Source organism: Nymphaea colorata, chromosome 14 (genome assembly GCF_008831285.2).
Source record: "Nymphaea colorata isolate Beijing-Zhang1983 chromosome 14, ASM883128v2, whole genome shotgun sequence".
In the NCBI taxonomy this organism is placed as follows: Eukaryota; Viridiplantae; Streptophyta; class Magnoliopsida; order Nymphaeales; family Nymphaeaceae; genus Nymphaea; species Nymphaea colorata.
In genome coordinates, this window is record NC_045151.1 from 8,773,598 (window position 1) to 8,794,318 (window position 20,721).

The window sequence follows — 20,721 nt, forward strand, 5'->3', positions numbered from 1 at the left end:
TCTTTCTATTATGATAATCCAATTGGAACTAGGAGAACTAACGTAAATGGAAACAATGCATTCACTCTCAGCATCTCTGAGATTGAAGCGTATGCTTTCTCGGCTTATAAAGATCCAACAACATAGAAACATGTAGTATGACTCGGGCTTAGAAACAACTATTCTTTTGAACTGGTACCATTCAGCAATGCAGCTTTCCCATCAAATCATAAACTGAAAGTTTGGGACAAGTAAAACATGCAACAATTAGGTCACAGCTATGTGATTTAGGGAAACAAATATAAGGCAAGAAAAGAGATCAAATATCTCCTATACAAGGAGAGAAAAGTTTAGTGGCCTTCATCAATTTCCCCCCATCAAAATTATAGAAAAGCTTGATGAAACAGTAACCATTGCATTCGATTGATTTGCCCCAAAGTCAGGTTAATGACAAAGTAATTTCAGACATATTTATAGGTGTGGGCTTATAAAGGACATAACAGTCAAACCATCTTATCAGAAAGTATCAAGAACAAGACACTATAATTCTATAGTTCATATGGTAGAAAACATGCTTTAGATGCAAACACTTTTTTGAAAGAACTGACTGATCATAGCTCTGTCACCAAAAACTAAATTACAAGAACACCAAATTTTGCAGATAAACTTAGCAAATGCAAACATTTAGTAAGTAAACAATGATAGACAAATTAAGAGGAAAGAATCTGCCCCTTGAAATGATAAAACATTTGGGTGGCAAAATCTATGGAGCCATACAATCTTCTCATGCCGGGCAATGTGAATGAGGTCGCTGCTCCATCTCAATCTCTTTATTAGATCGCTATTAGTAGACCTTTTGTTGAGATGAACCAACTCAATCTTTGTGCTCACAGTCGTTTCTGTTTTTCAGATTAATGTTCATATGCATAACTCAATTGTAACAAATGTATGGCTATATAATGAAGCTAAACATTGAATTCAAAAAAAAAAAAAAAAAAAAAACTTTGAATCAGCAATTTTATCATTTGAAGCATAGACTCGAAAACGAAAAATATAGGCAAGATTTCCAAGAACTAGATACTAGTGGCTTCCTCTTTCTTTTCATTTATAAAGAGGAATCCATTGGGATCAAGCACTTCTAAACTAAACCTTAAAAGGATATGCTCTTGCTTTGCGTAGGAACATTTCATGCCTCAGTATTGAAAATATTTTAGTTTACTTTGAATCACTTCAAACTGGCCTTAGTCGTTATCAGCTATTCTCAAAAATTTAGGGAGGCAACATAAATAAAAGGCAAGGATAGAAACTTACCCATTCAAGCCAAATTCACTACTAAAAACACAAGAAAGTATAAAAAACATTTTTCTTTAGTACCAATCATGATTCCAAGAATGCATATATGACAAATCTTCCTTCAGTAACATTCAAACCAAAACTCAGCCATAAACTCAAAAAAGTAAGCACATGGCCTTTATATCTCAAAAGATGAAATGTATTTCCATAAAACATTCTTACAAATTACAATCAACATGTAAAGTTAAAATGAGTTAATACCAAACTTTTTTTTTTTTTGCGCAAAATATTTCCTTAGCTGAGATACATATGACATCTAAAGCCATCTTCAAACCTATGAAAAAAAACAAGAGAAGAGTAATGTCAGCCCTAAAAAGAGTATCATATTTTGTTGAATATTTACCAATTAGTTTTTCTTTTTTCAATATTATCATCAACGTCTTAACTTGGGCTTATAACTCATGTATTTGTTCAGCATGTCTAGCTTCAAACTCATGTATGTTTTCATCTTGTCTAGATTAATTTGCACATTTGGTTAGCAAGGTTGCTTTCTACTTTATGCATCTTATTGCATAGGTCATCCAACTCTTTACACAATATCATATTTTGCACCATTAGTTCACTTCGACTAGGAGTTACATCAAAAAATCATGATGGCTTTACTCCCATTCCATAAGTTTTCACTCGTTCAAATTTGTCTAGCCCTTTCAGCTGTGACAAGACATTATTCGGAGATGGGTCATCTCTAACACCAGGCAGTTGGGTACTGCTTCATTGAGTTGAACTTGCAAATCAATGTAACATTTCAAATATATGTGTACTTAAGAAATTTTAATTATAATCGTTATCAATAATAATGAAATACTATGACTTACAATTGTGTCACTCATCAGTCGTCACTTGGTTATGATAATCCCTTCTACTCATCTACAACATAACGAAGACCCCAACATGGCAAGGTTTCAGTTCAGTACCTGCATAACATAGAAGATATTTGATATTTATAATAAACAAGTCAATAATGATAATAAGAACATTTTAATTAGTAAGTCATATTTTCTGCTCAAAATCAGGAAAACTTTTTGTGCCCATAGTATGGGGAGACTTGTGCATTGCTTGGTTCCTTTTATTTTTTCCACTTTGCTCTTCAACAAACTATTAAAATTAGAAATTGTAAAGGATTACAAGAATAAGCTGGCCTAAGATTATCTAGTTTCAAATTGGCAAATCAAGTTCCTCCATTGTTTCATACAATTCTCTACCGATTTATATATCAAGAAACACTTTTATAGAGCATATAGGTCATGGAAGGGGATAAACTTTACTAATATGTTTTGTAGGGCATTCTTACCTAAATGATCACTTGAAATCCTCTCCAAGGCTGATAAATTTTTGCTCATATGCTACTTTTGTCAAATGCCGAGCATAAACACTATGCGATAGAAGGAAGGGCCATTGTGTGGAAAATCCTTTGGAGAAGACAGCTAATCTGGTTCATCATTTTCATCCTAAAAACACATTAAAGCAAATCTTATATATTTATTTTCATTGACTAGAACAATTCTCATAATTCAAATAACCCAATAATTGGATATTTTCTTTGTCCTCTAAAATAGGGTGGAAGCAGAATATAGATTTTTTGTTCTTGGGATGGCATCTTCAAATTCTAATTTTCTGAAAAATGTAAATCTAGTGCATAGATAATGCAATTTATGCAACATAACAAAATCTATCTCTTTTCCTAAACTAAGAAAAGTGCAGTATCAAACTCAAGTTTTCTTCTTCCTATGTCAACTACCCTTTTACTAATGTTACTATCTTTTTCACATGATTGTCATGATGATAAACATAGTTAGTCATCACTACATGGTAGAGTTTCAAATAAAAGCCACGCTAAATACCAAAAGGTTGGTGCCCATCTAAAAACAGGAAAATAGAATTTGCATTGAATTGAAGTTGTTAATTATATCCATGGACATTCTTTTCCATGGAAACCTCAACACTACAAGTAAATGTATAACTCTAAAATAAGCATAGTGTGTGAAAGTATCAGCTTTAGTAATCATTTTTTGGTGTAAAATGAAACAAACTGTGCTGCTAGAGTTAGATAGAGAAATGACATATTCATGGATGAAGTTAAATTACAAGACTTATAAGAATCTCAAGATCAGTCCTCAATGAAGAAAATATATCATATGCTTTTATAGGAATTTTGAAAGCATCACGGAACACTACACCTTGTAGGTCTCCCAAATGCCTTCACTTAAGTTCTTGATCTAATATAACCTACAATAAAAAAATACTCATTAGTGTATTCATGACTTTGTCTTTTTCCAATATATAGGGTTTTTCCATGTATGAGTTTATATATACATTTTTTGGCAGTAAAAGTTGCTCCATTAAGTGTTGCATGCAAATATGAATCCTTAGTACTTGTGGGATCTCATTAAGATAATCATGATATTCCAACATACCAAGTTCATCTATATGCGACTCAAAGGGGAGGCAGCAACACCATCCTTTTCACAAACATAGGTGCAGCTTTTGAGGTTGATGCTTTTGGTGTGGTGCTCAACTAACACACACACTCACCCACTAAAAGTCTATCTGCCCTATACCAATTTTATTTAGCAGCTGCATATTCTGATATCCAAGTTGAAATCATTAGAGTAAAATCCTATTTCAGATATAACCCATTAATTAATTTGCACCCTCACAGTGAATCGGTAACCCTTTTTGCAAACCTTAGTTAGATTTTTAGGTTATTTTTTTGTCTATCTTTCCACTCCACTTTGAACCACAACAGCCCGAGGAGTGCAGCATGAGATGGGGCTGGAGCTTAGGCATTATAAACTCGAGCATGATGTAAAACATCCATTCATAAACAATATATAGAGGTATACACATTGAACTGATGGACTGATAACTTAATACTTGGTAAAAGGCAACTATCCTGTGAGCTCATTACTAAGTTCTTCAGGCAGTCATTTTGCATTCTTGCACTAATACTATTCTTGGACAAAAAATTATGAAAATTGAAGCAGTGCAACCAATAAAAATACAAATGGTGAACAAAACTAGAAAAGGATAATAAAGGAGGGAAGACACTTGAATATCGAGCAAGCAAGGACTAAACAGCAAAACTAAATAGCTAACCACTTTTGTATTGAAGCAATTGGTGTGACATGTTACCCAATTGCTTTTTCATGTTTAACAGTGGACCATAAAACTTTATTAGTAAGAATGTAATAAAATGAACATACTATTGGATATGGCCACTTGTAGTGAAAATTGTGTTAGTCAAGAGCATCTAACTGGCTTCTTTTGGCAGCTTCCTTTTCTTCTTCTTCTTGGAGAAATCTTGTTTCTAGCTAATCAAGTAACCATTATATTTATGAAGAAGTTTCTCTTCCAGGTCATGATCTTGACCGCATGAATTTTAATCTTGGGTTTCCACTTCCCCACTAAATTCATCATCAGATGAGCCAGTCAGTTCATCTAAACACTCAAATCAGTTCAAATTAATACCCATACTCAAACAATATAGAATTGAAAAATACAATCTTAAGAACAATCAAAGCACAAACGGGTGACAAAAGCAAGATGGCTACAAACACAAGCAAATCAATAAATGGATGGTGGCAACCTTCGATCAACAAGAACTTTCCTCCTGCATACATATAATGACACAAAGAAAATTTATGGGTACTTAAATGCAAACAGGTCACCTCAATATTAGCCTAAAAAGATTTCTAGTTATCATAGGTAAACTATATTTTTAATGAAAAATGACCCAACAAAGAAAATATTTGTATATAAAACAATGAATAAAAATTTATATAGTTCAAATCACAACATACTTATGCAAAATAGATGAGAAATTGGACGTCTCATGCCTTCCCTGTACTCCTTGGGGTCATATTCCTTGGTTCAAAATAACCTGATGTATATGCACGAAGAGTGGGAGCAAGTGGTGTTGCACAAAGATGTCAAAGCAAGTAATGTCTTGTTGAATGGTGATCTAAATGGAAGGTTTGGGTGATTTTGGGCTTGTTAGGCTCTATGACCATGGGACCAACCCCAAGACAACCCACATACTTGGGAGTGTAGAATACATGGCACCAGAGCTCTCTTGCACCAATAAGTCAATGATGACCTCTGATGTGTACTCTTAGAGGTCGTTTGATAGTTGTACAATAAGACAGAACAGACAGGACGTCCAGTCTATCACACTGCTATTCTATCCATCCTATCAATGTTGTTCTCTGTCCATTGTTTGACAGTTTTAAGAACAAACATCATGTTCCTTATGTTCAGCGTTTGTTTTATCTCTACTTGTATTGTCTGTCTTGTTCGTCCAGTCAAATGTTTGTTTCTTGGAGTCTCTTGTTCCATTATAACAATGCTCAAAGGAAGTGCTTGAATAGCCAAGATGAAGGAATAGTTTTCTCCCTCTCTCTACTTATTCTCTCTCTCTCTCTCTCTCTCTCTATATATATATATATATATATATATATATATATATATATATATAGAGAGAGAGAGAGAGAGAGAGAGAAAATAAGTATTGTATAAAAACAATTACATTGTTCATGAATCATGAACTCTTCTTCATAATTGCATGTATAAGTATAAACAACCTTCTAGCTACTTCCCTATACACTCAATAGTGGTCTCCCCATTTCTATACTCTTTCTTTCTATAATAAGTATTGTACAATGGTCATCAAGAGTCTGCTCATCATTTCCGTTCATCTTTTAAACTTGATTTGGGCTATGTATTTGCTTCCTGCGAACCATAAAAATTAAGCATTCTCAGATTACTGAAAGCCGGAAGAACTTTACAGACAAAAGTACTTGATTAAAAGAACTTTTGACCATGAAATCCACCAAAAGATGCGGATGTCCAACTCCAAGCAAAGCTAAAGGATCACTCAAATGTTTCAGACGTTTCTATCCATCAAATAAAACAAAGCTACGCTGCATCATGTTATCAGGCGCATGCTTCAATTTTAGCAGTAGGGCCATTATAATCGATTTCCAACATCAACAGAGTCCCGTGTTCGGGTCCATACTATGAAAACTACTCATACTCAAATGTTAAGAAGTTGGTACGGAGAGGCTAAGCCATGCGTGCATGTTTTGCATGTGAGGGATCATTTCATTTTAGATATAAAAGAAGATTTAGCAATAGAAATTTCAACTACAACTAAAACTAAAATGCATTTTAATGAATGTCAATGGAATACAGAGCGTGTATGATGTGGCCAGAATAGGTAGCAAGCTAGAAAAAGGTGGACAACTAATGGTTCTGCAAATTTTGGTGGTTCTGCAGATTTTGAAAAGAGAAGGAACAAGCTAGAGAAAGGTGGACAGGTAAATTTTAGTGGCATCATTTTTGCATTTGCTCAAAATAGATATGCTTGCACATAATGACATAACCTGTGATTATGCTATGCTAATCCTTTTCTTCTTTGAATTCATGGATGTTGCTGAAGTTACTAGTTTCCTGTGTGATCATTAGAAGGACCATTCAAATATATATCATGGCCTATGCCTTCCCAGTAAACAAGTTTTGCTCTCTCTCTCCCACCAGATTTTCCTGATCTCTAGGCAGTGAAAGCGTAGGGGTTTCAAGAGTTCTTTGATTATTCAATGGTTCATTGGATGTATTCTTCAGGTCCAACTGCCTCGGACACTAAGACAGACCATGTGATTTTCCATATCAGAAACCGTAGCAACATATAGGGAGATCCTCTTGCACATTTTTTGGAAGATCTTTGAAATTCATTGAATGATGGCAGGGAATCTCCGTAGGTAGAAGAAAAACATCAAACAGCTAGACCCATGGTGTACACCACAACCAACCTTTTAAAGCGTCCATGAACAAATTTTCTCAAATTTCTTAAGATGTGGAGTGCTGCTAAATGCTTTAGATCAAAATAATAATAATAATAATAATGTTGTATATGGATTTGAAAGATAAATGTAGAATGCATAGAATCAGAAAGACTATAATGCAGAATGTCGTCCACCAAGATCAATCTTGACCTACAAAGTATCATATTCCTCGTCTGGTAATTGACGACATGACCGATTCTGCCTTACTTTCATCAAACTATTGGTGGCCAATGGTCAAGCAAGAACAAAAGGCAGTGATTGAAGTTCTAGGGAGGCCAACATTCATCGTGCTAGAAGAACAACTTGGAACAAGACCTCTGTAGTATTACCTAAGATTTAACAGTTGGAAGAAGTTATAGGCCAGTGAGGCCTGAGGTGTAATGGTGGACTTTCTTCGATCATCATCACATCACTAAATATCGTACCTCACATAGGACCAACCTCCTATTGACAACTTGACAAAATTATTCACTTTCTCTTGTCTTTTTTTAATTTCTTCTACACCTTATTTGAATCTAAACACAGTTTTCTTGTTTTCCAGATTTACTGTACTTATTAGATTCAAAATCAGGGGAACAATAATAAAGATTCACAATTAACCAAAAAAAAAGGATTGAATCAGAATGAATGAGAAAGACAAAAGTAGTAGTTTTTTTCCCTTAGAAGTAGCCCCTTCCGACCAAGCTACCTGTATGTGTGTCCATTTTATCTCTCCTCCACATTCTATCTATATTTTGTCCTTGTTTGGTCCCTTTTATTTATTTTTCATGGGATAGGAGAAGAGCTTCATGCTATTTTTGAAGCTGGCATTTCACCCATTCGTTATGTATTAATAAACAAGTTTCTAGCAATTTCTTGACCTATATCAGAGATCAGAGTGGCATTTTCATACTCTGATGCTTCTATTGTTGCTTGTCGCAGTGAAATATTTACTGCTGAGTTCACTTCTAATCTTATGGCACTTCATTTATCCATGTCAACGTGTAACAAGGAAAACCAAGATCAGAAAAGTGGAAAAAGCCAGAAGAAGGACAGAAGCCTTCTGTAACGAAGAATCTACTGATTGTAGTTCAACGGGGTTCTAGGCCACGACAATGCTGGCTTGTAGATAGAAAAAAATTGGTCCACTTAACACTTTAAACGAAACGTATAAGCTCCGGTTAGTGAAAATCTGAATCAGCCTGGAAATAGACTAAGCAACAGCAGTCGAAGCAAGAATCCAACGATTGTCATGGTCAAAACCTATAAAAACGTATGGCTCTGCAACAAGCTCAATGCTGCACAATATGTGATCCATTTATTCAATATTGAAAAATATTGAAAAAAAAATTATGGTAACGAAAGAAAAACAGCAGACACAGGGCATGATTCATGAGTTTAAGGGGAAAGGAACAACATACCAAGTGTAGTTTGTTGATGCCCAGTCGTCAGGTTTCTGCAATGGACTGCACAAAGGAAATCAGTGCCAGGGAAGCGATGCTAGTCAAGAGAGAGAAATAGAGTGAGAGGTGAAGAAATGAAAACCTGATTTTTGGGGAAAAACTCTTGGGCGAGCGTGCGCCACTCTAGGGTTGGGGAAAAGGGGGAATTGGGTGAGGGAGGTGAGTGCAGCGGAGATGATGGTGTTTCTGGTCGCTCATGCTTGACTTAATTTGATGGGAGGGCGACAGATGTCAGGAAAAAGTAGCAGGGTAGAGACGAGTGATGTGGGTGTTTCCCGGCGAGAGGTGCAAATACAGTGGCAACTAGGGCGGCGAACGTCACCTGCGGGCAGCGACTGTGACCTGTGGGCAGGAGGACGGAGGAGAAGGAGAGAAAAGGCGAGGGCAGCTCGGAGGCGGAGGCGGAGACAGAGGAGAGGAGAGAAAGAGAAAGGGGGGCAGCTCCGGGTCGGGAGAGAGACAACTAGATGTTCGTCCACGCCTGTTCCGGGTAAACCACATTGGAACGCTTCGCCCTTTTATACCGACTGTTCTCCGTCCTAAGAGTCTCGTTAATTCTTTGTCCAACGTTTGTGTAAATTTTTCCTAAACATAACGCGTCTGTCCGGTTCCGTAGTGTTCCAAGGCATTCAAACGACCTCTCATGGTGGCTTATGAAAAGAGGCCCATTGAGGATGTTATTCCCATGGAATTGGTCAACTTGCTATGGAAGGCTGGATGAATGTTGGACACTCCATGGACAAAAGGCTCGGGAATAGCTACATCGTTGAGGAACCTAAGCTTGGGCTGAAGCTAACATGCTATGTTCATAGAGCACTGAATCAAGGCCAAACATGCAGAAATTGACTCTTTTTTTAATGGTGATGCTTTGGTACACGATCTAAATTATCAGCATGTGGTTACTCAAGAAGATGCAGACACATACTAACTAATATTGTAGTCTCCTTTCCCTGGAAAGGTATCATCAACCATATGAAACTCATTGATATTTTGTACCATATGTGATAGACTGAGATAATGATTAGAAGAGAAGAGGTGGAGAGAAAAAGTGGCACACGATTTACGTGGTTCACCCTTGCAGCCTACACCCACGAGCAAGAGAGACCAATATTATGATATTATTGTTATCAGCCGATACACTTGTTTATGTCTTTATACATCAAGAGAATATTGAAAAAGGAAGGGAATTTTGAGAAATTTTCATAAACAATGTATTCGTTAATTGATGACCATTGCTCAGCTTTCTTTCCATGCTGATCGTTGCCATATTGATCTCCTTTTGATCGTTGCAATTCTATCACTCCCCCTCAAGTGGGGCGTACATTTTGTGACATCCCCACTTGCTGGTGGCTATCTTCAATTTCAGTTTGCTGACTTCTTTAGTCAAGGCATCGACAACTTGATCGGTGGTTTTAATGTAAGGAGTTCTAATTTCTCCATATATGACTTTCTCTCTGATGTAATGACAATCGATCTCAATATGTTTGGTTCTCTCATGAAATACATGGTTTGTAGATATGTGTATTGCAGCCATGTTGTCACAGAACATATCCATTGGCTTGGTAATACTAAAACTCATTTCTTCAACAAGGTTCTTAGTCCATGTGAGCTCACTGCCACATGCCATTGCGCGGTCTTTTGCTTCTGCACTAGACTTAACCACCACTCTCTGTTTCTTGCTTTTCCAAGATACTAGATTTTTTCTGACAAAAACACAGTATCCTGTGGTAGATCTTCTGTCACTAATGTCACATGCCCAATCAACATTAGTAAAACCAACAATGTCAATGTTTTTGTTTCTTTTATACCAGAGTCCCTGCCCTGGAGTACCCTTCACATATCTGAGGATGCGATCAACTGCGTTCACGTGAGATTCTCTTGGACTTTGCATATATCTACTAATGACATTCACAACATAAGAAATGTCAGGACAAGTAACTAATAGATATATTAACTTACCCACAAGTCGTTGGAACTTTTTTTTCAACTTTAGGTTCATCGTCGCAAGGTCCAATTTTGAGGTTTGGTTCAATAGGAGTGTCTGCCGGTCGAGCATTTAACTTTTTAGTCTCCTTTAAAATATCTAATGCATACTTTCTCTGACATAGCATAATACCTTTGTACGATTGAGTAACTTCAATACCAAGAAAATATTTAAGTTTTCCCAAATCCTTTATGTCAAAGGTTTTCTTTAAATACTCTTTTAGAATCTGAATGCCTTTTGTATCATTTCCAGCCACAACTATGTCGTCTACGTAAACTAAGACCATAGTGATGTTCTCTTCACATTTTTTGACAAATAAGCTATTGTCTGAGTGACACTTGTGGTACCCTGATTTTTCCAGTGCCTGACTCAACTTTACGTACCAAGCTCTAGGAGATTGTTTTAAGCCATATATGGCCTTATTGAGTTTGCAGACTCTTCCTTTCCTTTCATCTAGGTGACCTGATGGTAATGACATATAAATTTCTTCATTGAGCTTTCCTTGTAAAAAAGTGTTTTTGACATCTAGTTGATGTAGACTCCAATTCAAGTTGCAAGCAGTAGAGAGCAATATTCTCAAGGTGTTCATCTTTGCGAAAAACGCAAATGTTTCTTCATAATCCATCCCTTTAGTCTGTGTGAACCCTTTAGCCACTAGACGGGCCTTGTATCTTTCTAAGGATCCATCGCTTTTGTATTTTACTCTATAATGCCATTTGCACCCCACTATGTTTGTGTTCTTTGGTGCGATGACAACCTCTCATGTTCTGTTTCGCCTTAGAGCTTGTAGTTCTTCATCCATAGCCTTGCTCCAATTAGGATCTTCTTGAGCCTCTTGGAATGACTTAGGCTCTTGAATGTTATCAAGATTTCTAACAAACTTGGCATGATTGTTAGAAATTTGATTGTAGGTCACATACTTGTTGATTGGGTAGGTTACATAATCTACTAGGTGTGAAGGGGCACGCCTAATTCTCTCTGATCTTCTAAGAAGTGTTGAGTTGTTCTCTACATCTTCGGTAGCAATTGCAAGTTCTTGATCATTTGTGGGGCTTTCATTCTCAGCATGAATCTCATTATTGGCTCCCTGTACATCAACCACAGTAATAAACAAGTCATCATAATCATGCAAAGTTGAGCTTGTGGGCTCCCCTTGACTTTGTCCATCCAGATTGACGTTAAAATAAGGGAGAGATTCATTGAATTGCACATCACGAGAAATAAAAGTTTTTCTAGAGATAGGGTTATAACAAACGTACCCTTTACTTTCCATATCATAGCCCACAAAAATGCATTTAATAGATCGAGGACTTAACTTGTCTCTTTTTGATGGATGTTGTCATACGTAAGCAACACATCCAAACACCCGAAGATGATCGAGCTTAGGTTGCGATCCCGTCATTTGCTTGATAGGACTATGGTAGTTCAACAATTTGCTCGGAGTCCTATTAATAACATAGCATGCTGTAGAAATAGCATATTTCCAATAATTTTTTGGTACATTCATCTGAAACAAGAAACTTCTTGCAACTTCGAGTAAATGTTTATTTTTCCTTTCAGATATACCATTTTGTTGAGGTGTATCCACACAATACGTCTCATGTCTAATACCATGTTCGCCAAGAAGAAGTTTGAAATCATGATTTTTATATTCAGTGCCATTGTCGGATCTAATAATTTTTATTCAGTCCATATTGAGTTTCAATCATTTTGTAAAAAGTTTTAAAGTGAGAGAGCACTTCAGACTTATTTTTCAGAAAATAGACCCATGTAGTCCTGGAGAAATCATCAATAAAAAGCACATCGTAACGCAATCTATCCATAGAATCAATAGGCGCAGGGCCCCAAACATTAGAGTGTATTAAATCAAATGGTTTTTGGCTAATGGAATCAGATAAAGAAAATTTAGGTCTAGTCATTCTAGCAAATTTGCATATTTCACACTCTCTACAATTGCAACAAAGATTAGGAAATAAATAATCTAAAATTCTAAAAGATGGATGACCCATCCTTTGGTGCCAGATTTCTCCATTGTTGGCATGATTTACTTTCAATGCATGATTTATAGTTCTTATTTGATAGAGTCCATTGATGAGTTGCCCTTCACCAATCGTCTTCTGAGTTGTTGATCCTGAAAAATAACATTAGTAGCAGAAAATACTACATTGCAATTTAATTCCTTTATAATTTTAGCAACTGATAGAAGATTGTTAGTGAGCTTTGGCATGACAAGCACATTGCTCAAGTAATTTTTGTTAAAAAAATCTATTTTACCCAATCCATTGACAGCTATAGGAGCCCCGTTGGCAGCAGCTATAGGACCAATATCTCTAGAATAACAATAGGAACTTAAGAGAGAAGATTTATTGGTCATGTGATCTGTTGCTCCCGAGTCAACTATCCATTGTAAGTCTTGACCATCAATGTTATTAACAAAAGTAAGAGCCATACCTGTTTTGATTGTACCTTTGTCCCCTGAGTTGGTTGCGATGCCAGCGGTCCTTTGGACTTGAAGTTCTTTACTCATTTCAGCCAATTTGTCCAAAGTGATCTGATTTTCCAATGAAGACGTGGCATGATTTGCTTGATTGGAGTTGTTCTCGCTTTTTTCTTGATTGCGAGCAATGCTTCTAATGGAAGAATTCTGCCCTTTTTCAGGTTTCCCATGAAGGAACCAACAGGAATCTCGAGAGTGCCCATTCCTCTTGCAGTGAGTGCACTTAACTTTCCTAGAGTTCGCACGTTTGTATTTGAATGGCCTCTCACCGGTGGTAGAATAAGCATTATTGCTTGTTGCAAAAGCCATTTTTTTCTTTATTAGGTATTTCTTGACAACCGTCAGCCAGCATTCCCATAGCCTTACGCCTAGACTCTTCACGCATAAGCAAGGAGAAAACTGATGCTAGAGATGGCAAATCATGAGCCATAAGTATTTAACTATGTAGTTGTTCATAATCATTAGGCAGACCGGCTAAAATTTCAAAGATGCGATCTTGTTCGCGTTGCCTTTGGCCTTAGTAAGGTCCGTAGTCAGAGGTGTATATATATCCATCTCATCCCATATTGCTTTAAATGTACCAAGATATTCACTAATAGATGACGTTCCTTTTTTCAAGCAGCCCTTCTTTTGTGCTAATTGATACATATGGGCAGTGTTGTACTGCTCTCCGTAAAGGTCTTTGGCACCTTGCCAAACTTCTTCAGCAGTTTCTAAGAAGGTAAAACTCGCTGCGATCTTGGGCTCCATAGAATTTATGAGCCAAGATGCTAAAGTGTCGTTGGTGGACCTCCATTCCTTGTATTTTGGATCATTAATGGCAGGTTTTTTTATACTACCATCAATATAATCCAACTTAGATTTTCCATTAAGAAATCATGTAACTGCCTTAGACCATGGCAAATAGTTGAAACCATCAAGCAAGGTATGAGTAATTTTGAGATTGGGGTTACCTTGTTCATGAACGACAATCATATGCGTTGACCCATCGCTGGTTTGTATGATGGTGGTGGCTTCATCGTTGTCATTCCTGGTTTCCCTTTCTTGCTCTATAATGACTCACTGCTTGAAGCTTGATGGTTTTTGCCTCATATGATCTTCTTATGCTCTGATACCATGGTAGACCGAGAATGATTAGAAGAGAAGGAGGTGGAGAGAAAAGGTGGCACACGATTTACGTGGTTCAGCCTTGCAGCCTACATCCACGAGCAAGAGAGACCAATATTATGATATTATTGTTATCAGCCGATACACTTGTTTATGTCTTTATACATCAAGAGAATATTGAAAAAGGAAGGGAATTTTGAGAAATTTCCATAAACAATGTATTCGTTAATTGATGACCATTGCTCAGCTTTCTTTCCTTGTTGATCGTTGCCATATTGATTTCCTTTTGATCGTTGCAATTCTATCAATATGCTATTGGGCTAACAATCAAGCCTCATAAATTCGTTCTATTTGTTTAAAAGTGGATTACTTGGAAGACAACGTGCATGAGTTAGAAAGTACATGTCATTTGAGAAAAGAAAATCAAATCACAAGAAGAGCTACAAAGCAAGAATTCTCAATGAAATTACAGCTAATACTTAATAGATGGAATGCCTAATCATATCAAACCAATCTACTGTCAAAAAGCCTAGTTAGGGCACCAAACCATACACAACAAGGAATGCATCCTTTTTCACAATTTATTCAATGGAAAGAGATAAACAAGATAGTGAGCTGTATAAGAAAGGTTTGAATATCATTTCCTTGTTACCTATAACTGAAAAAGCTGATTAGGTCGACCAACTCTAAACTAAAAATGTTGAATATATTTTCTTATCTATGGAAAGGGACAAAAGAGTGAAAATCAACTGTAAGGGTTAATCAGCAACATCCAGCAGTGACGACACCCTTGCGAATGATAGTCAACCTCATGATCCATGGTAGATGAAGAATGTAGTGGTTCCAATGGACGACTTTTGTGATGCACCGGCAATGGATTTTCATAAAACAATGACAACAAATCGAGGATGCACAAAACTTCACAGGAGATCAAGAGAGAAATAAAGAAAAAAAGAATGCAAAATCCGCATGAATAAGAGGCCAGCGGGCTTGTTTCCTAACGCAAGAATATACTTCATTAGAAAATGGGAAAAGCACTCGTGAACTTCTTAAAATAGAACATGCTGCCCATTTTTTTATTAGAAAATAGAAAGGGTAGGCTTTCCCAACACACTAGCACTTTCATTATTAAAAAAAAAAGAGTCTATTAGGGTTTTCTCAAATGCATCAAATACATGCATTTGGAATGAAGTTTGGTATTTTAGGCGTAGGAACACCACTTTTCTAATGTAGCTCTTCCTTGCATCAGGGAAAACAGTCAATCATAATATCCACTAATGCAGGTTAACGCTTTCATTACTAAAGGGCGACCTTTTGTCGACTTGCCTAATGCATGCTCGTGCTGCATTAAAAAAATGTATGTTTACTAACGCACTTCAGTGATGCATTAGAGAAGCGCACACTAACTGCCACACATGCTACAAATGTGGTGGTATATGTTATAATTTTTGTAATGTACCAAATATAACCTCACATTTGTTCAAAATTGATAATATACAACATATATTTCCATGAGGATCAATGTAGATATATTTTCCTAAAATTGAAAAAACACAAGAACAAGCTTCAAATTTTATAGCATCTGGGTAGGCAAAGTTGATTAAACATGCCCTTGCTCACATTTGAACCAGGCTTTGGCTTTGTACAAAACTGCACACCCCAAATTTCTAGCCATTTTTTTAATGCACAACAATCACAAAGTTTTAGCAATGTGACATTCTTAAAAACACCAGACAAGTCACATAAATTTTGAATCATAAATGGGGCTATGCATTTCAATTTTATACAGACGTATACCCAGGCTCTTCTATACAAAGTAAACACTACAACCCTATTTACGTTTTATTATGCAAGATGGAAAAAACCCAAATTTTGCCCAAAAAATGAAAACTTCAACAGTCGAGGATGCACTGGCACATTGAACACTTTCTCCTAGTCGAATGTGAGCTTAGCATCGATCAGCTTACTGCCTCGACGTTGAACACTTCTGCTGAACAAAAGGTTGAACATTTGAAGTATGATAGATAACTAGCAAATTTTAAGTGCCCCTAGGGGGTGTCTGTGAAAACAATGTACTCTGATGCTATACTACCCGATAAACATTAATTTAGGTCATACATGTCTCACATATGCAACTCACATCACTAATCACATAAATCTTTATGATTTCTGAAATAAACTTTATCACTAGAATGTAAATTCACATAACCCACAGAGATCATGCCAATCCACAAGGTAAAAATCCACTTTAGCTTGTTACCTATGTGATCTTGTAAATCTTTAACCAACTCACATTATGATTTCTTTTATATTTTTATTTTTCATTGTATAGATCTTATGGGCACAAAAAGAGCATGCACATCACACGTGACTCTTGGTTTAGGAAAATCCTTGTGACTGCCCAAATCACTATGCATCTGAATTTTCAGCAGTGGTGGAGCAACTTACTGGGATTCCATCTACAAGTAGTGATTCTCAACCTTTCCTACGGCACCAGGGTTGGGAAAGAAAGAGCGCAAGGATAAAACATGTACATGACAATACAATGGTTGGCGCCTTGCACCACTTACCCTCCGAGTATGCTAGCCAATGGGAAAAAACGAAAAGGGCATGCCTGCATGGAGTGCCCGTCCAACCAGCTGAATAAACACTTGGTACATTATAATTTTTAAGTATTGGACACGAGACAAATAATCTCATCAATATATGTCTAAGCTACCCTCTATTCATTAACAATCATTCACTAAATATTTTCAATCACAGGTAACTATGGATCATATTGATCAGACAAAATCCATCAGAATGTCTATCATAAGCATTCACATATTGCAATGCCCTATGTCAACATTTTCAAGTGTTGCTCATAGATGGGGGGTTGTTTGACAAAGAAATATATCAAATCACATCTACAGGACATGTGGACCTAGGTTCACATGTACACACAAGGTTGTCTAAAACCTATGCATCTTCATTATGCAACAATTCAATTCAATGCACGTGTCTAGTTTAGTGGAATTTGTTTTTTATTTTAAATGGACCACTAATATACGCAGTCGATCCAAACTACAGAGAGTATTCTCTATCCATGACTTGCAAACAGCTGTCCATTCAATTAACAATTCATCACAAAGTATAATGCATGTGTCATTTTCGAGGAATCATTCAACACAAGGAAGCATGCCTACAGCTGTCCTACAAAATATTTCACTACATTCATATGCAAGTTGACATTTCATTTAATTAAGCATCCACATTGCCTATACATATCACATAATCGTCATACATAAATGTACAGTTTGATCATAGATATAAATTTAACCTCAAATATCAAATTTGAATTTATTTTTCCAATTTCACAATGCATTCAATCAAGTCAATCACTACAATTCACTAAAAACACAACATTAGGGTAAGAATTAGACTGAAACTTGTCATACCTTTGCTTACCCGGTAAAAATATTAAATTTCCTATACTTCCGTTTGTGACATTTGATCATCGCTACTATGGCTTCCGCCACTGTTGCAACATCCATAAGTAACGGGCTTGTCGTGGTCCTTTTTTCTTTTTTCTGTTGTGTAGCAAACATAATTTTTTGATATATATATTCTGTTCAAGGAATTGCTCTTCTGCCCATGAAATTGCGGGCCGTCCTGGGCCGACCCAATCAAAATTAACTTACTTTTTCTGTCTCATTCTCTGCTTTCTCTCACCCCCCACCCTCCCAACTCCCCGCTCTCTCCTCTCTCGCATTCTCGCCCCTGCCGATAGCTCTACTCAATGTTGGTAGGCCGGGAGGGAGGTGGAGGGCTGGCAGGCCCACTGGCATCAAGAGTGGCACTGGCATTGGGCTCTGGTGGGTACAACAATCTGAAGGAGAGAGACAAACGGGGAGACAGAAGTAAAAAACAACTAAAAAGAAACAGCAACAGGGGCGATGGCTTTGACGGGCTGTTCAGTAGACAGAAATTTAGTAAAGTCAAGACATATATATCTATATCTATATATATATATATATATATTAAATGTTCCATTGCTGCAATTCACTGCTCTTGCAGCAGCCAGTTGCTCTTCCCTTTTCTCTTATGTTGTTGCTGCTACATTTTTTTTTTCCTCTAAGGCTGCTGGAACAACGACAGTTACGACACCATATCTCCCTCTATTTCTTCTTTTGCTACTACACGACACTCTTGCTGCCATACTTTTATATGTACATATATATTTTTCCTATTCTGTATTTTTCTCTGCTGAGGCTGCAATCCCTCTTTCTCCCTCGTCACCTTCTCTTCTCTCTTTCTCTTATCCCTTTTCTTCCTTTTTTTTCTTTTTTTTGAGAAATGGTGTCTACTAATTGAAGCTTCTTCCTCCCTCTCTCTCTTTCTCTCTACCTCCCTTATGTTGGATAGTGGCCATTGAGCCCTATCCGAATATCTAGTAACAGCAAAGCAGTTACTAGAAGTGCTCCTAAAATATCTCCTAAGATATCTCTCAACTAACCGCAGCTAGGGTTTGGGGAAAACCTAAGGGGCTAGGCTTTAAATTCCTAGCTATAACTCTTGAGAAGGAATCATCCGTGAGAAGCCCTTTGGAAGAAAACCCCAAAAAAAGAAAAACTGACTTGTCTTCTCTCTCTTGCTCTTCCTCTTGTTCTTGTTTGCTGTTCTTAACAGGGGACGCTCGAGATCTTCTGCATCTACATAGAGAGTCTTCTGCTGCATAACAAACCGTCTTACAGTGGTATCAGAGCCTGGTTCTTCGATCTCAAGTAAGTTCTTTCAGACTTCTGTGATGCCCTTGGTGAATGCCTAAGTATGTATCATGCTGTGAATGCGTAAATATGCATCATGTTCTGAACGCAAGTTAAGGCTTTAGAACTATGCTGGGTGGATGAAGCAAGTTAAGGCTTTCTGTAAGCAAATTAGCATGCTCAATTATTTTTGTACATGTTATTCAAGAAGCATGACAACTGCAAATCGATCCATAAAATTAATGTGCCTGTTATTCCAGAACATGGTATTTCAGTTTATTTGTTCTCTGTTCCTTTGAGATGCGTTGATCAGAAAATCTTCTGTATCAGACAACGCTGCCAATTTCAGACAGCATTGTCGACTTCACAAAGCAGAGAACCTAAAAAGGAACAAAAAAGGAAAACATATACCTTGTTGAGCATTCCTTCTTTCTTTTAAAACCCTTAAAATTGAGTGACGGAAATCTGCTCAAAAAGGGGCAGAACTCGTTAGGGCTTGTGGTTCTGGTTATTCTCATTTTTTTTAATGATCCACTTTTTTTGTAAATCTCGACTCCTCTGCTCCTACCTTCTCTGCCGATGAGCAGCTAACACCCAATGTTAGGATCCCTAGCGTCTTCCTCCTGTTGATGGCAGAGAGGTGACTTGGGCTTGAGCACAGAGGAAGACTCGTCTGAAGTCTAGAAAACTTTCACTCTGTCGGTTCACCCCTGTTTCAGCAGACGACAGTCACTCATGTAGCCATAGGTTAGGGAACCCAAAAACCAAAACTCACCTGTGAGCAGACAGTGACCAGTCTTCTTTAATGCCAACAAGAATAGCTCCGATCACTGGTTTTGCCTGCTCGCTGTTTGTCAAGGAAGAGCTCCCGCCGCTCTCTGAGTGGCACCCAAAAGAATTGCGGTCCTCAAGACAACCTCAAGACCATCCCCGGCCGAACCAGTCAGCCAGAGAACGATCCTCCGCTAAAGGGAGATGGGCTTCCACCCAAAACCCGACAGGCATTCACGCTCATGTCTAGAGGTTCAATTCATTGTCCAGTCTTTGATCTCTGTCTCCTTAGGAATTAAGGATTCAGTAATACCTCTCTACTAAGAATGGGCTCTCTGCAACAAAGGGAAAGGAGCTGCGATAATTTTCACGAGAGAGGGAAGAACTCTCGGGAGGAGAGAGAAAACGAAAGCGAAAATGAAAAAAAATTTGGGCGGAAAGAACTTTATACTCCAAGTTCAAAAATTCCAAAAATGTCCTTCAGTTATGCTTTATTTTCAAATAAGTTGTTACACTTTTCATAAATTAAAGCCGCAACATTTTTTGCTGAAAAGTTTTTCAAAAAGAGGCTCGCGAAAGTTATTCTCGTCAAAGACCTGGAACTTTATAAGAAATTACTTATGGGGACTCTCAGCGTTATTATAAATTGCAATAAGGGGTTCCGGAAATTTATTTAGCAATTTTAGTGAAAAACCTTGCTCTTATACGAAATTACGTAAGGCACCCTCTAGCGTGTTGAACAGTGGAGAAAGAGGGTTCTGAAAATGAAAATAACTCTAAAAAGAGTTATGTACGTATTAAATTTAATTTATAATTCTCTTGTTCTAAATATTACTTTAGAATATTGTTTGAGATTGATGTATATGCATATTTATTTTAAGACCTCTTGATGTGATATTTATTGTAAATTTTATTTCCCTTTGCTATTGTTGTTCTTAACTTGCCATGGGAAATTAATTTAGAAATGACATCAAGAGTCGGAGCTTCTGAATTAGCTAAGACT

The 20,721-nt window shown here is 37.1% G+C and overlaps 1 long non-coding RNA gene across 15 annotated transcripts; it reads right to left on the reverse strand.

Annotated features, from left to right (window-relative positions):
• Window positions 1-95: 95 nt before the first annotated feature.
• Window positions 96-20,130, reverse strand: LOC116267530 (uncharacterized). Of its 15 annotated transcripts, none has more exons than XR_007572064.1 (10): window positions 19,723-20,130; window positions 19,516-19,657; window positions 19,359-19,412; window positions 14,049-14,203; window positions 8,573-8,617; window positions 4,536-4,736; window positions 3,510-3,558; window positions 2,624-2,780; window positions 2,148-2,246; window positions 96-213 (listed from the first exon to the last, which is right to left on the reverse strand). It is a non-coding gene; the product is annotated as an uncharacterized LOC116267530 (long non-coding RNA). The 15 variants fall into 15 exon arrangements; XR_007572063.1 differs by lacking the exon at window positions 96-213 and adding an exon at window positions 493-878; XR_004175608.2 differs by lacking the exon at window positions 96-213 and adding an exon at window positions 1,425-1,606.
• Window positions 20,131-20,721: the final 591 nt, after the last annotated feature.